General features: G+C 40.8%; 1 pseudogene; it reads right to left on the bottom strand.

Annotated features, from left to right (window-relative positions):
* Positions 1–1539: 1539 nt before the first annotated feature.
* LOC130029259 (uncharacterized) lies at positions 1540–1638 on the bottom strand (annotated as a pseudogene).
* Between the last annotated feature and the right edge of the window lie 12695 nt (positions 1639–14333).

Raw genomic sequence — 14333 nt, 5'->3', positions numbered from 1 at the left:
TGGTGCCAAAATTCAACAGAGCTGTTCAGTATTCTACACGGTGATATTACGTGTTCGGAAAGATGTCTGGCACCACCTGGGGCTGGAGCGATAGAACAGTGGGTAGGGTGTTTGCCTTGCAAGAGGCCAACCGGGGTTCGATTCCCAGCATCCCATATGGTCCCCTGAGCACTGCCAGGAGTAATTCCGGAGTGCAGAGCCAGGAGTAACCCTTGTGCGTCGCCAGGTGTGACCCACAAAGCCAAAATAATAATAATAATAATAATAATAATAATAATAATGAGAAATGTGGCACCGGATTTGAAAAGTCCTGTGCTGTAGCCAGTTGTTTAAACTTGCAGGTGCCCTGGTGGTTCTGTGCAGTACATTTGAGCAGATTAGGTAATAACCAGCCCAGGGGCAGGGGGAGGGAGGAGGAGGGCGAGGGGCTCAATCACAATTGTCTGTGCCAAGTTAGAACAGCTGGTTGGGCTACTTGGGGTACTAGACTCTGAGTACTAGGGTGTACAGTTCCACCTAGTTCTAAGAACAACTGTGAAATAACCAAATTATTTCTACCTTAGGGGACTAGGCTTTAAGACTGAAGTACTTCCAAGGTACCTAAGAATCTATATCGAGAAGATCTGAACAACAATGAGGGTCTTGTGATCACCAGAACCTGATCATCCCACAACAGCTCTGTTGAGGCCACGCAGGTCTGTGTGTGGATGGATAACCTGGGGTTGAGTAGAAAGCTGCTGGAACTCAGAGCCAGCAAACAAGGGCTCCTTGCTAACTGGATATGCTTTGGGAGATCCAGCCTACTTGCTGGCAGAAAGTGAGAGCTTGGGAGAAGCTGAGTGTGTTGGCTCAGCAAGGCAAGTGTCACTTGACTCCTGTTTGCTCCCTTCTGGGTTGGGATGGGCAGAGCTCACTTCAGAAATCATCTCCCTGTCAGATTGCAAGTAATGGCAATGGTACCTGTCACTGGTTCTCACCTCTGTCTCCATCTCACATTCCCTTGTCTCCCAATTCAGAGGTTGTAAAAAAAAAGTGTGTGGGGGGGAATTAATGGTGATGAGGAGTTAGGGGCTCACCTCCCCCATCACCACCCAGCTTCTCGGGGCAGCATTTAGAACCTTATCAGCCACTTGCAACTGAAGCTTATTTCCCACAGCAGAAATAGCTTGCCTCGCTCTCTTTTCGTAACTACTGTGTGTTGCTCCACAGAAACTACCCTATTGACCATCTCCCATTCCGCTTTCTGTCTGAGGACTCCTTGTCCAGAGTGATACAACTGCAGAAAAGATTCTGCAATTTTGTATGTTAAAATTTGTCATAATCATAGAAAAGTGCTGACTAAGAAAGTGCCTCTTCAGCCATGTTCACTCTTCCCCCTGGCAAAATTTTATCACCAACTCCCAACCAGAATAGTGAAATTCAGACATTCCTGATACTGAACAATTCCTTTTTGTCTCTAGAAGGGGCAATAGAAGCTATGTACTTATTCTCATTTTTATCATTTTGTCATTTCAAGATCACTGTGTGATTTTTTTTTCACCCAGTGCTAGGACAAAATAGGTAACTCAGTACAGTCTGAAGTTAATCCATATCTATCACTGCTGTTACTTTAGCAAGAGTTAGTGATCCAGTTTGTGCAAGATCACTGTTTAAATTATACATGAAGTGATAGTTAATCTGTGTCCACATGTTAATGGCTTGTGTATAGAAACTTAATTTAATATGCTTATTTTTTATCTTGTGGCTTTGATGAACTCACTAGTTGTAAGAATTTTGTGTGGCTTCCTTGTGATTTTCTTTTTCTTTTTTTGGCTTATTTTGGTCACACCCAGCGATGCTCAAGGGTTACTCCTGGCTCTGCACTCAGGAATTACTCCTGGCGGTGCTTAGGGGACCATATGGGACACTGAGCATGGAACCCAGGTCAGCTACGTGCAAGGCAAACGCCCTACCCGCTGTGCTAACGATCTGGCCCCCCTTGTGATTTTCTATGTAGATAGACTTTCTGTTTACAAAGAGGAACTTTTTTTTGAACCTTTATTTCTGACCTATATATCTTTTCTTTTATTTTCTGGACTTAGAGTTATGGAATAGAACCTTGAAAACTGTGTTGAGTAACAGTGGTAGGAGTAGACGTTCTTTCCTTGTTACTCATCTTAATGGGGCAGCATTATTATTCACCATTAAATATAATGTTATCTCTAATTTTATTTTGTTGATGCTCTTAATCAAACTGAAACCCCTCTATATTTTTGGTTTTAGGGTCACGCCTAGCAGTGCTCAGGTACTCAGGGATTGTTCCTCATCCTGGCGAGGCTTGGGGGACCACATGTGGTGCTGGGAAACTAACCTGGGTCTGCAGTTAAATCCATACCCATTGTACCATCTCTCCACCTCCACTATCCTTATTTTCAGAGATTTCTTAATCAGAAGTGAAATTTATGTTTTGTTAAATGCTTTTTCAGCATTAGTTGATTATGATATTTGATTTTCATTTTAAGTCTGTAAATACAGCTAAATAAACTGTCACTGACACTGTCCTCCCGTTGCTTATCAATTTGCTCGAGCGGGCCCAGTAACGTCTCCATTGGAGACTTTGTTGTTACTGTGTCTGGCATATCGAATACGTCACGGGGAGCTTGCCAGGCTCTGCCGTGCGGGCGAGATACTCTTGGTAGCTTGCCGGGCTCTCCGAGAGGGGCGGAGGAATAGAACTCGGGTTGGCCATGTTGACTGCGTGCAGGCAAACGCCCTACCCACTGTGCTATCACTCCAGCCCAGCTAAATAAACATGATGATTAATTTTCAAATACTGAGCCAGCCATGGATACATGGAATAAACCCCACTAGCACAGGCATATAATTTATATACATGCACATATGTAGGTATATCTGTATGTATATGGTTCTCCGAATTTTATTTACTAATAATATATTAAGGATATTTGCATCTAAAATCATAAATATTGGTGTATAATTTTTTTACTAAATTTTTATAGTATCTTTGGCTAGTTTGCACATGGTTTAACTTTATAAATGTGTTAAGAAATGTTCCTCCTAAGTTCTAGGAGTGATCAACTGTATATTTAAATGGTTCTAAATTTTCCTTGTATATTAGGTAGACTTTTTAGTGGAAACCATCTTATGCCTGCATAGTGCTTTGAAGAGATTTTAAATTACAGGCGTCGAAAATCAGATGGGCTGGACACGTAATGCAATTTGGAGATGACCGCTGGTCGAAAGCCATTACTGACTGGATTCCACGGGATGTCAAAAGATCACGTGGCCACCCACCTAAGAGATAGTCAGACTTCTTTGTCAAGATCCTGAACGGTCGGTTTGAGGCTCTTTCTGTTCTTAGAACGAGCAGTTGCCATTGGGCTACACTAGCACGCTACAGGAATGAATGGAGACGTTAATGGCGCCTGCTCGAGCAAATTGATGAGTAACGGGATGTCAAGTGATCAAGTGATAAATACCCTGAAGCAATAGCACAGCAGGTACGGCATTTGCCTTGCATGTGGCCAACCCGGGTTTGATTCCTCCGTCCCTCTAGGAGAGCCCGGCAAGCTACCTAGAGTATCCTGCCTGCACGGCAGAGCCTGGCAAGCTCCCAGTGGCGTATTCAATATGCCAAGACGTTACTGGTGCCAGCTCAAGCAAATCGATGAACAATGGAAAGACAGTGCAACAGTGACAGTGCAGTGTTACACTATATCATAGGACCCATATATTATGGGTTTACCTATACCTCCTTTCAGTTCTATCAGTTTTTCTTCACTTACTTTGCAATTCTCTTGTGTGTGTGTGTGTGTGTGTGTGTGTGTGTGTGTGTTAGAATTATAAGTAATCTTGGAGAATTGACATTTTCATTTTCTGAAAGAATTATTTCAGGACCTGAAGATAGTACAGTGGATAGGGTGCTTGTCTTTCACATGATCAACACAGGTTTATCCTCAGCACCCCATAAGGTCCCCTGAGCACTGTAGTAACTCTTGAGTGTAGGGCCAAGAGTAATCCTGAGTACCACCAGGTGTGGAACAAAAACCAATATGTGTGTGTGTGTCTGCATATATATATATATACACACACAGAGAGAGATATAAGCACCATAAGCAACAAACAAACACTGTACTCCTGTTGTTCATCGATTTTGCTCGAGTGGGCCCACTAACATCTCCATTTTGAGACACAGTTGTCACTGTGTTTGGCATTGCTGCATGTCGAGATACTCTCAGTAGCTTGCCAGGCTCTCCGAGAGGGGCGGAAAAATCGAACCCGGCTCAGCTGGGCTGGCTGTGCACAAGGCAAACACCCTACCACTGTGCTATCGCTCTGACCCCATAAGCACCATGATTTACAAAATTATTCGTACTTGGGATTTAGGCATACTATGTCGCAGCACCAATTCAACCAGCAGTGTTTTATTCCCTCAACCAGGAAACCCAGGCTCCCTCCCATCCCGCTTCACCCCGCCATCCCCAGCCTGCTACCTGCACATTTTAAGTTTGGTTGTTACAGTTTGGATCTCTTGTTTTCATTGCTGTTGACTCTGTATTGGGATGTCTGACTCCTTTACACCACTGATGTATTTGTATCCCCTTGACCCCTGCTCCCTGTTGCTTCCCATCTATTTCTTTTCCCCACCTCAATTTACTTCCTTCTCTGAACTTGTCCTCCATATATTCTGGGGCCAAGGGTGAACTAGGCATTGCCCCATTTCAAACATTGCATTTCCTTAGTTCTTCTATATTCCACATATAAGTGATATCATTCTTTCCCTTCATTTAACATGATATCGTTCTGTTCTACCCATATTGCAGCAAATTTTGCATAATTTCATCTTTCCTTACAGGTACATAATAGTCCATTTTGTGTGTGTATATATATAGAGAGAGATACAAATATATGTGTGTGTGTGTGTGTGTATAGACATATACACACACACGCCACATCTTCATTATCCTTTTTCAGGGTTTTATTGTTGATCTTTGTGAGTACTTTATATATCCTGGATATAAATTCCTTTTTTTGCAGAAACTCTTTAATTTGATGTAGTCCAATTTGGTGGGGTTTTTTTTTTTTTCTGTTGCCTTTGCCAGTCACACTGTATCATTGAAGACAGTTTTGAGGTCCAGATCTTGAAGCATTCTGCTTACATTTTCCTCAATGTACTTTATTAATTCTGGTGTTCAAGATATTTGATTTACTTTGAATTGACTTTTGTGTAAAATGTAAGATATGGATCCAGCTTTAATTTTTTACACATGGTTATCCAGTTTTGCCAACACCCTATACTGCTTTAGATTGCAGCTCTATACAATCTAAAGACTTTTAGACGTTATTGTAGATGTTACATTATATATACATTATAAAAGTTAAAGGTAAAGGTAAAAGGTAAAGGCCCTCCCGTTGTTCATCGATTTGCTTGAGCGGGCCCAGTAACATCTCCATTGGAGATTTTGTTGTTACTGTGTTTGGCATATCAAATACGTCACGGGGAGCTTACCAGGCTCTGCCATGTGGGCGAGATACTCTCGGTAGCTTGCCGGGCTCTCTGACAGGGGCGGAGGAATCAAACTCCGGTTGGCCATGTTGGCTGCATGCAAGGCAAACACCCTACTGCTGTGCTATCGCTCCAGCCCTGATATAAAAGTTAGTGATATCATAATTTTATTTGAGTAAATATAGAAACTTTCCTTTCTTTATATCTCTTTATACTCAGCCATTTATAATATGCTTGTTCCATATTTTTATTAATACATTTAAAGTCCTATAAAGTGTTATAATTTTAATTCCACAATAAACTATGATTAAGAAAAATCAAAAAGCTAGCTTCTTACTTTTTGTTTTTTTACTTGGGCCAACCCAGTTGTGCTCAGGACTTATCTCCTGGCTCGTGCTCAGAGGTCACTCCTGGCAGGCTTGAGGGGCCATATGGGGTATTGGGAGATTGAACCCAGTCCCATTATATGCAAGGCAAATACCCTACTCATTGTACTATTGCTCTAGTTTGAGCTTCTTATTTTGATTTTTGTGCTTTTTTCATAATATCCATTACTCCTTCTTTTATCATTTTCTTTCAATTTAGAGAATTTCCTTCAATCATTTTTTCAAGGCTGTCAATTTTTTTTTTTAGATTTCATTCATCTGAGAATGTCTTTATTCCTTCATTCCTAAAAGATATATTTGCTGGATTCTAGGTTGACAGTTCCTGTCTTTCATCATTTGAAAAATGTACCATTTCCTTCTGCCATCCATGATCTCTTTCAAGAAATAAGTGTTATTTATTATCCCCAATAGGTAAAATAATATGTCATTTCTTTCTCACCGTTTTCAATTTTTTCATTAGGTTTCAATTTTTAAAACTTAACTATGAGTCATTTTAGATACTTTGGATTAGTCTTATTTAGAATTTTTCCAGTTTGTTCAATTCAGTCATTGTTTATCTGAAGATACCTTATTATTTCTTTCCAGGGTTTTGATGATATGAATGTTAACTAATTTTTTAGGGTCCCTTAGGTTCCTGAGTTTCTCCCTAATGTAGGAAGTGTCTGTTTTTCCTCTATTGGGTTAGATCAAGAACATTATTCTTACTATAGTACATCTACATAATCGAATGCATCTGTTGGAAAAAAATGAAGTCATGAAATTTGTTTATAAGTGAATGGACATGGAGCATAAGTGAGATGAGTCAGAAGGAGAGAGACAGACATAGAATGACTGTACTCATTTAGGAAATATAAAATAACACAGTATGAGACTAACACCCAAGGACAGTAGAGACAAGGGCCAGGAGGATTGGTCCATGGTTGGAAGTGCTGGGGGGAGAAGGCAAATGGGATTTAAAAAAAAAAGGGGACCACTCAAAAAAGTATAGTCCAAGTGACATCTGCACTTGTTTGTTCATTGAAGCACTCTTTACAATAGCTAGAATCTGGAAAAAACCTGTGTACCCAAGAACAGATGACTGGTTAAAGAAACTTTGGTACATTTACACAATGGAGTACTATATAGCTGTTAGAAAAGAGGAAGTCATGAAATTTACATACAAGTGGTACTACATAGAAAGTATCATGTTAAGTGAAATGACTCAGAAAGAGAGGGATAGAGGTAGAAAGATTGCATTGATCTGGGGAACATAAAGTAACAAAACAGGAGACTAACACCCAAGAATGGCTGAGAGTAATTTTGCTCCATGGCTTGGAGGCCAGCTACACATGCTAGGGGAAAAGGGAGCTCAGAAAGAGAAGGGAGCACCAAATAAAGGGTGTTGCGAGGATCCTCCCAGGATGGGAGAAGCATGCTGAAAGTAGACTGTTGACCAAACATGATTGCCACTCAATGCCTCTTTTGCAAACCACAACACCCAAAAGGAGAGAGAGAACAAAAGGGAATGCCCTGCCACAGAGGCAGGGTGGGATGAGGGGGGATGGGGGGTGGGAGGGATACTGGGATCCGTGGTGGTGGGAAATGGGCACTGGTGGAGGGATGGGTATTTGATCATTGTATAATTGAAACCCAAGCACAAAAACTTTGTAAGTCTACAACTGTACCTCATGGTGTCTCACTAATAAAATAAAAAAGGGACCAATTAAGTCAATGATGGTTGGTGGGATGACTTGGGATGGGAGATGTGTGGTGAAAGTAGACAAAAAATCAAATATGATGGCCTCTTTGTATCTGTTTTGCAAACCATAATGCCCTAAGGAAGAGAGAGAATAGGAAGGAAAGTGCCTGCCATATTGGCAGGGGGTGGCATGGCCTTGGGGTGGCAGGAGGGATACTGGGGACATTGGTGGTGGGAAATGTACAATGGTGGAGGGATGTGTGTCAGACCATTGTATGGCTGAAACTCAATCATGAAAGCTTTGAAACTGTACCTCACGGTGAGATAAAGTTTCCTTTAAAATTTTTTTTTTAAAAGGACTATTCTTTTGCTTGTGTTTTTTTTCTCAGAAAATAACTTTGCGTGCTTTCTTTTTTAATATTTAAAATTTTTTTAAATCAAATAACTTTGACTCACAAAGTTATTGATGATTGAGTTTTAAGCATACGATATTTCAACACCAATAACACAACCAGTGTCAACCTTTCCTCCACTAGTGTTCCCATATTCCCTCCCCTCCCCCACACATGCCTCATCCCCACCTGTCAACTTAATAAGCACTTTACAAAGTTCCAGTGGTCGCTGCTTAGCTCTCATGTTTTCAGTGTTGTTGAGTCTGTGATCTGAACATATGGCTATACCACTCCCCCATATCATAAGTATAACTGAAGTCCTGATGCTGTTCACCCATTACTTCCCATTCTCTTCTCCCAGCCTTGATTTCTCTTCATTGCTGTCCTTCTCCTCTCTAAACACTGGAGTCAAGGGTTCATACCCCCCACACCCCAACCTCATTACTACAATAAAATGATGGAAGCCTATACACTAAAAATAAGTGAGATCATCCTGTGTATGTCGAGACTATTTGTTCTATCATCCAGTTTACTGTTGCACTCCTCGGTCCTCTCCATTTGACTATAAATGCTCATTTATTTCCAATTATTATATTTTCAGTCCTAAATTTTTCTCCATCTTTCCTCTTTGCTGACTCATTTTTCCAAATTTGTACTTGATCATTGGAACTTTATTTTGATGGCTACATTTACATCTGCCAGCAAATTCTAAACTTTCTGTCCCTATCACACACACACCCCACCACCCCTGTCCCACCCAGTGCCACTTATACTGAAACAGTCCTCTTTCATGGCATGGTGAGCGAAGCTCAATGAAACAGAGACATTCTAGGTGTTCTGAGACTCTCAGTCTTATTCAAACCCTCTGGCTTCCTCAGACACTGCTCTCGAATAGGAAATGGTGCCGATGGGAATTGGCCACATTACTGAAGGCAGGTGAATATTTGGGGCTCTGACTCCAGTGACTGCTTGACTTTGGGTTCCTTGTTGCAGCTGGTCCCTAGTGAGTTGTAGATTCCCACCAGAATTTCACTGGGATGTCTTTGACTGAAAGTGATTAATGGGAGTGGTTCATTACCACTCTCCCTGCATCTTCCTTCGACTTCAAGGTATGTGAGGAAGTGGACTCACTGGCAGTGAGGCAAGACCTGTTTGCCTTCACTAGGAAGTTTCTCTGATGCCTCTACAGTGAATAGTAAGAGACGCACATCATGACTTCCAGGTTGGGTGGAAGTCCAGGCTCTCCACTTGGTTCAAACCAGTCTTCCTTTAAGTGGGCAATACTACCCTGTGGGGGTTCTGGAGAAGTTCAGCAGGTGGTACTAGTCTTGGGAGCAGTAGGAATGGGCATGGAGGAGTAAATGGGCACTTTCTGCTTGTTCACTTAGAGGTAGATTTCCAGGGGACATAGTCATTTGTTTTACTGAGATGGGGACATCCATTTTCTACCGTCAATGAAGGTAAGGGGATGGAGTGCTCAGTTCTGGCAAATGGGTATAAGACATATTCGTGCTTAATCTCATTTGATTCCACATCACTGTGGCATTTGGGGTCGTTGACTGTAGCCTGGAGAAGACAGTGTTCTAGATACCCAGTTGGACAGTCCTGATGTGGTGACCGCAGTGTTTAATCTGTGATTAATTTAATTTAATTTAATTTAATTAATTTAATGTGTGCTTGGAATAGGCTTGTCTCACAGCTTTCTGACTTTCCAGGTTTCTCCTTTCCTAGAGCAATAGTTTGATTCATTTGATTATTTATTTGTTTTGTGCTTCCTGTCACTGTTCCTGGGCTGTGGGGTTCTCTACCCAAGAGGCAAAGAGAAAGGCTGTGTCCACAGCCCAGACGCTTTGCCTGTTTCATGTCCTGAGTTCTATTTCTGGCAGAACAGGTGCTTCCTCGGCTGTGGCATCAGATCTAGCATGGGTGGCCTCCCAGCACAACCAGCTCAAGCACCAAACCATCCTGGAAGTGGCTTAGGTTCCCACAGTCAGCAATAGGTGTACTAGGTGTGGTCCTTAATTAAAAAAAAAAAAGATGAGGAGGCAAAAAGAAAATTGCAGAATTCACCACCACGTAATTCCTTGAGTTCCAGCATCCATATATCTGGCCTGCCTGCTTCTCTCCACTTTTCAGGGTCTCTATTTATTTTATAAGTAATGTATAGAGTTTTAGGTTTTACTTGGTTTCAGAAGTAGGGAAAAACTTATCACCTTGTCTTTCCAGAAGTAGGAATCTTATATCTGGCCTCTTTTTTGTCATGCTTTGAGGAAATAATCTCTCCCTTACCATAAATAATGATAATAAAGGATCTGAAAGTTTGCAATTAGTGTAAAATGCTAAAGAAGTGGTTATAGCTTAAGGGTACTTCATGTAGCAAGAAATACTTAATTTCCCATACTGATAAATAATTGTCATTATATAAATCCTATCATTCTCCAAATATTAGCTAATAAATAGTTCAAAAATAATCATCATGCCTTTAGTTTTCACTATGTACCAGACATTATATAGAGTGTCTCACATGCAATTAGAACTCCCTGCAATGGAATGCTTTAGGCACTAACATAGTAGATAGTAAGCTATCTGTTTTACAGCAGAGGGAAGAGAGACTTAAAGTTGATAAGTCAAGGCTTGTATTTGAACTGACACTGTCTGAAACCAAATACTGAACTTTAACCACACTGCCATACTGACTCATTTCTTTCAAAGGCAAGACAAATGCATGTAGAAGGAATCTCCAGGCACCATCTGACTAGTTCAAACCAAATTAAAGTGCTGCAAGCTGGAAAATATCAAAATATATGAATCCATAGTAATATAGGAAGCAATAAACTTCAGAGTGAAGTAAGAAGAAATGAAATAAAAATAATAGAATGTAGAGGCAGATTTTACTCCTGACAATGCCACTTCATTTGTGTCCCTCGGTTTCCCTATGGGAAGATGATGTGGGGAAAGAAGAACTGTTCTTTAATTGAGTGTGATGTAAGTTGTGCCAGCATTATGAATCACAGGACAATGAAATATTTTATGTGGCTTTAATGCTCTGGAGCCTCAGGGGAAAGTGCGTTCTTAGTCTATGAAGTGTTAGGAGGTGGTGTATCAATTCTACCTTTTCAAGTTACATAAAGAACTTTTCCTATAATCACGAATGTAGTCTTTTTCATTAATCAAATATCAAATGCATTACAATAATATCATTTTTCGTATCATTCTGTATTTTCTTTGAACATGCAGACCCCGGAATGTCTTTCTAAACAAATATCTTCTATAATAATTTGAAGATGCAATCTGAGCTGATCTTTTCTTGTTCATATTCTATCTGCTTGTCTCCCCAATTTTCTTAGTCTATTGCAGAAAATGTTACTTGTCTCTTTCCTTCACTTTTTAAATGTTATCACTTAGAGTAACATCCTGGCTAAAAAAATAGGCTGAAAGGACAGCTTCAGAACTGAAGCCAGAACTCAACCACTGTGCTGAGATATATGTAGATTTCATATTATTTGGAGGGGGGAGGATAAACTTGGCGATGCTCAGAGCTTACTCCTGGCTCTGTACTCTGGAATCACTCCTGTGTGCTTCGGGAACAATATAGGGTGCTGAGATCAAATGAGGGTCAGCCCCATGCTAGGCAAGTATCCTACCCACTGGAGTATCTCTTCACCTCACCCATCCATAGATTTTAGATGGGGGACCAGAGTGCATGGGAGTGCCCTCCCATCAAATATATGCACTCTCTTCTTGCCTTCTGCCAAGTGGTTAGTTGTTTCCTTTCATTTTAGTAATAAAAATATGCTCATGCCCACCACAGTCATTTTTAATTCTGGTTTTTACATTTTTTGTCACATAGAAAGTTATAACTAGAAACTATTATTTTATACTACATTAAGTACTTGGTTTGAGAGTTTTTTTAGTTGCTGCGTTCCTGGGAATTGAACTCAAGACTTTACACATGCAAGGCAAGTGCTGTTTCACATACTCAGTGATAGTCTGAATGAAAGATCCTTTTTTACTTACTTTGAAATTGCAACAGGTTAATACTTTTGAATTATAGAAAATAGTCTACAGAACTTAGAATGATCAGTTTGTGATTAACATTTTAACTTTGTACCTGGTGGTATCTGGTGGCTACTCCCAGCTTTCTTTACAGGGATTGTTACTGGGGCCAGCAGTGACAGTGACCGTGCAATGGAACGGTTGTTGGACCTAATATACATGCAAAACATGCACTCACCCCTTTGGGTTCTCTCTCTGGTCCCAGAAACTCCAACTTCTTAAATAAATAGCTGTATTATTTTCCTCATAATTGTACAAAATTGACAGAAGGTACCAGAGCAGGCCTGCTTCACATGTGAGAGGCCATGGTTTTGATCCCTAATGGTAACACTGTAGCACTGTAGCACTGTCTTCCTGTTGTTCATTGATTTGCTCCAACCGGCACCAGTAAGGTCTCCATTGTGAGACTAGTTGTTACTGTTACTGGGATATCGAATATGCCATAGGGAGCTTGCCAGGCTCTTCGAGAGGGGTGGAGGAATCGAACCAGAGTCTGCCATGGGCAAGGCAAATGCCCTACCCACTGTGATTAGAAGGAAAAAAATATAGAAGGATAGGAATTTTTCAAGGGCTCTAGCACATATTGCTCACATATAAGACCCTGGGTTTGATTCCTAGGACCAAAAGACAAAACAAAACATCATACTTCTCTAATTAGAAACTCAGTTTCTACTAAAACTCAAAAAAATTCTATAGTTTATTATAATTTAAGCTACTCAAAAATCAAATAAGATAAGCATCGTAGTATTTTTCTTTTACAGTAAAGAAACTGAGGTGGAAGATATGAAGTAAATTTACTAATATCTCACAGAAAGCGTCATTATAGGATTCAATTAAATGAAGCCTACGCTTGACATTCAGATCTTAGCCAATCTGTTAGATAACCCCTGGGTGACTGATATCCCAAGCCACCTTCATTTCTGTTGAAATGTTCACAGCATTTATATTGCATGAAAAAGATTAGGGGTGTGGTGGGAGTGGGATCCCAACCAGTGGTGTGCAGGAACAATTCCTGACTCTCTGCCCAGTGCTTGGGGGCCACATGTTGGCTATTTGAACTGGGGTTGATTGCATGCAGTCCAAGTTTGAGACTCAGTGATTCACGGTCACGGTCCTCCAATTGCTCATCAATTTGCTCGAGCGGGCCCAGTAACGTCTCCATTGGAGACTTTGTTGTTACTGTGTCTGGCATATCCAATATGTCACGGGGAGCTTACCAGGCTCTGTCGTGTGGGCGAGATACTCTCGGTAGCTTGCCGGGCTCTCCGAGAGGGGCGGAGGAATGGAACTCGGGTCGGCCATCTTGGCCACTTGTAAGGCAAACACCCAACCGCTGTGCTATCGCCCCAGCCCGCAGGCCAAGTACTCTCTGAAAAATAATTTTTTTTTTACTTTTAAAATATCTTTTCTACATTTTTCCTTTTTTTTTTTTTATGAACCTACTCTTTTTTATCCCCTCCCATGACTTCTTGAATTCCCCTATGATCTATTGTTCATGCTTGCAGAACTCGGTAGAGCATAGAACTAGAAGAACCAGAAACATGGGCCTTCCTTCCCTGTAACGCAGACCAACTGCCGCCTCACATACTACATACTACCCTTTGAACACTGCTTTGTACATTTACTGTGATATTTATATTGCAGTCTCATGGGGTGACAGTCCTAAGTTGAGTCATTTAGAGACTAATGAGCTTGTTTCCCCTGTTATTTATCCAGGTTTGAAAGACACAAGCCCAAGGCAAAAATAAAGTTGAAAAAATGTTCCAATTCTATTTCTCCTTTCAACATTTTTTAGTCAGTAAATAATCACCAAGTACTGGTGTTCTGTGAGGCATGATGGTGTCAAAGATATAAAATGGAGAGGGGATCATTATCTTGACTGTAGAGTAATTTAAGGCACTGACTCAATACCGAGCTATTTAGCTGTCTTTGGAATTTCCTAGTTTTTGATCGCCTGTCCATCTGTTCTCGAGGGAGAATTAAATAGAAAAATCTGCCAGAGGCTGTTGTTCCTTAGTCTTATTGTCAACTAACTGCAAATTAAGTAATGATTTTTTTTTTTGAATCGGTGGTTGGTAGTTTACAAGATAATTTATTTTTCACTCTATTGGAGGAATTTAGACCTCACTGCATGATGCTCAGGGCTTAATCCTGGCTCTGTTCAGGATCACTCCTGGTGATGCCATGCACAGTATTAGGGATCAAACCAGGGTTGGCTGCAAGCAAGGCAAAAGTGCCTTAACCCCTGCATTATTTCTCTGGGTCTGAAAAGATAATCTCTCTTTTTTTCTTTTTTTAATTGAATCAGCAGGTGA

This window comes from Sorex fumeus, unplaced genomic scaffold (genome assembly GCF_029834395.1).
Source record: "Sorex fumeus unplaced genomic scaffold, SorFum_2.1 ptg000003l, whole genome shotgun sequence".
Taxonomy (NCBI): Eukaryota; Metazoa; Chordata; class Mammalia; order Eulipotyphla; family Soricidae; genus Sorex; species Sorex fumeus.
This window is presented reverse-complemented; position numbering and strand designations above follow the sequence as displayed.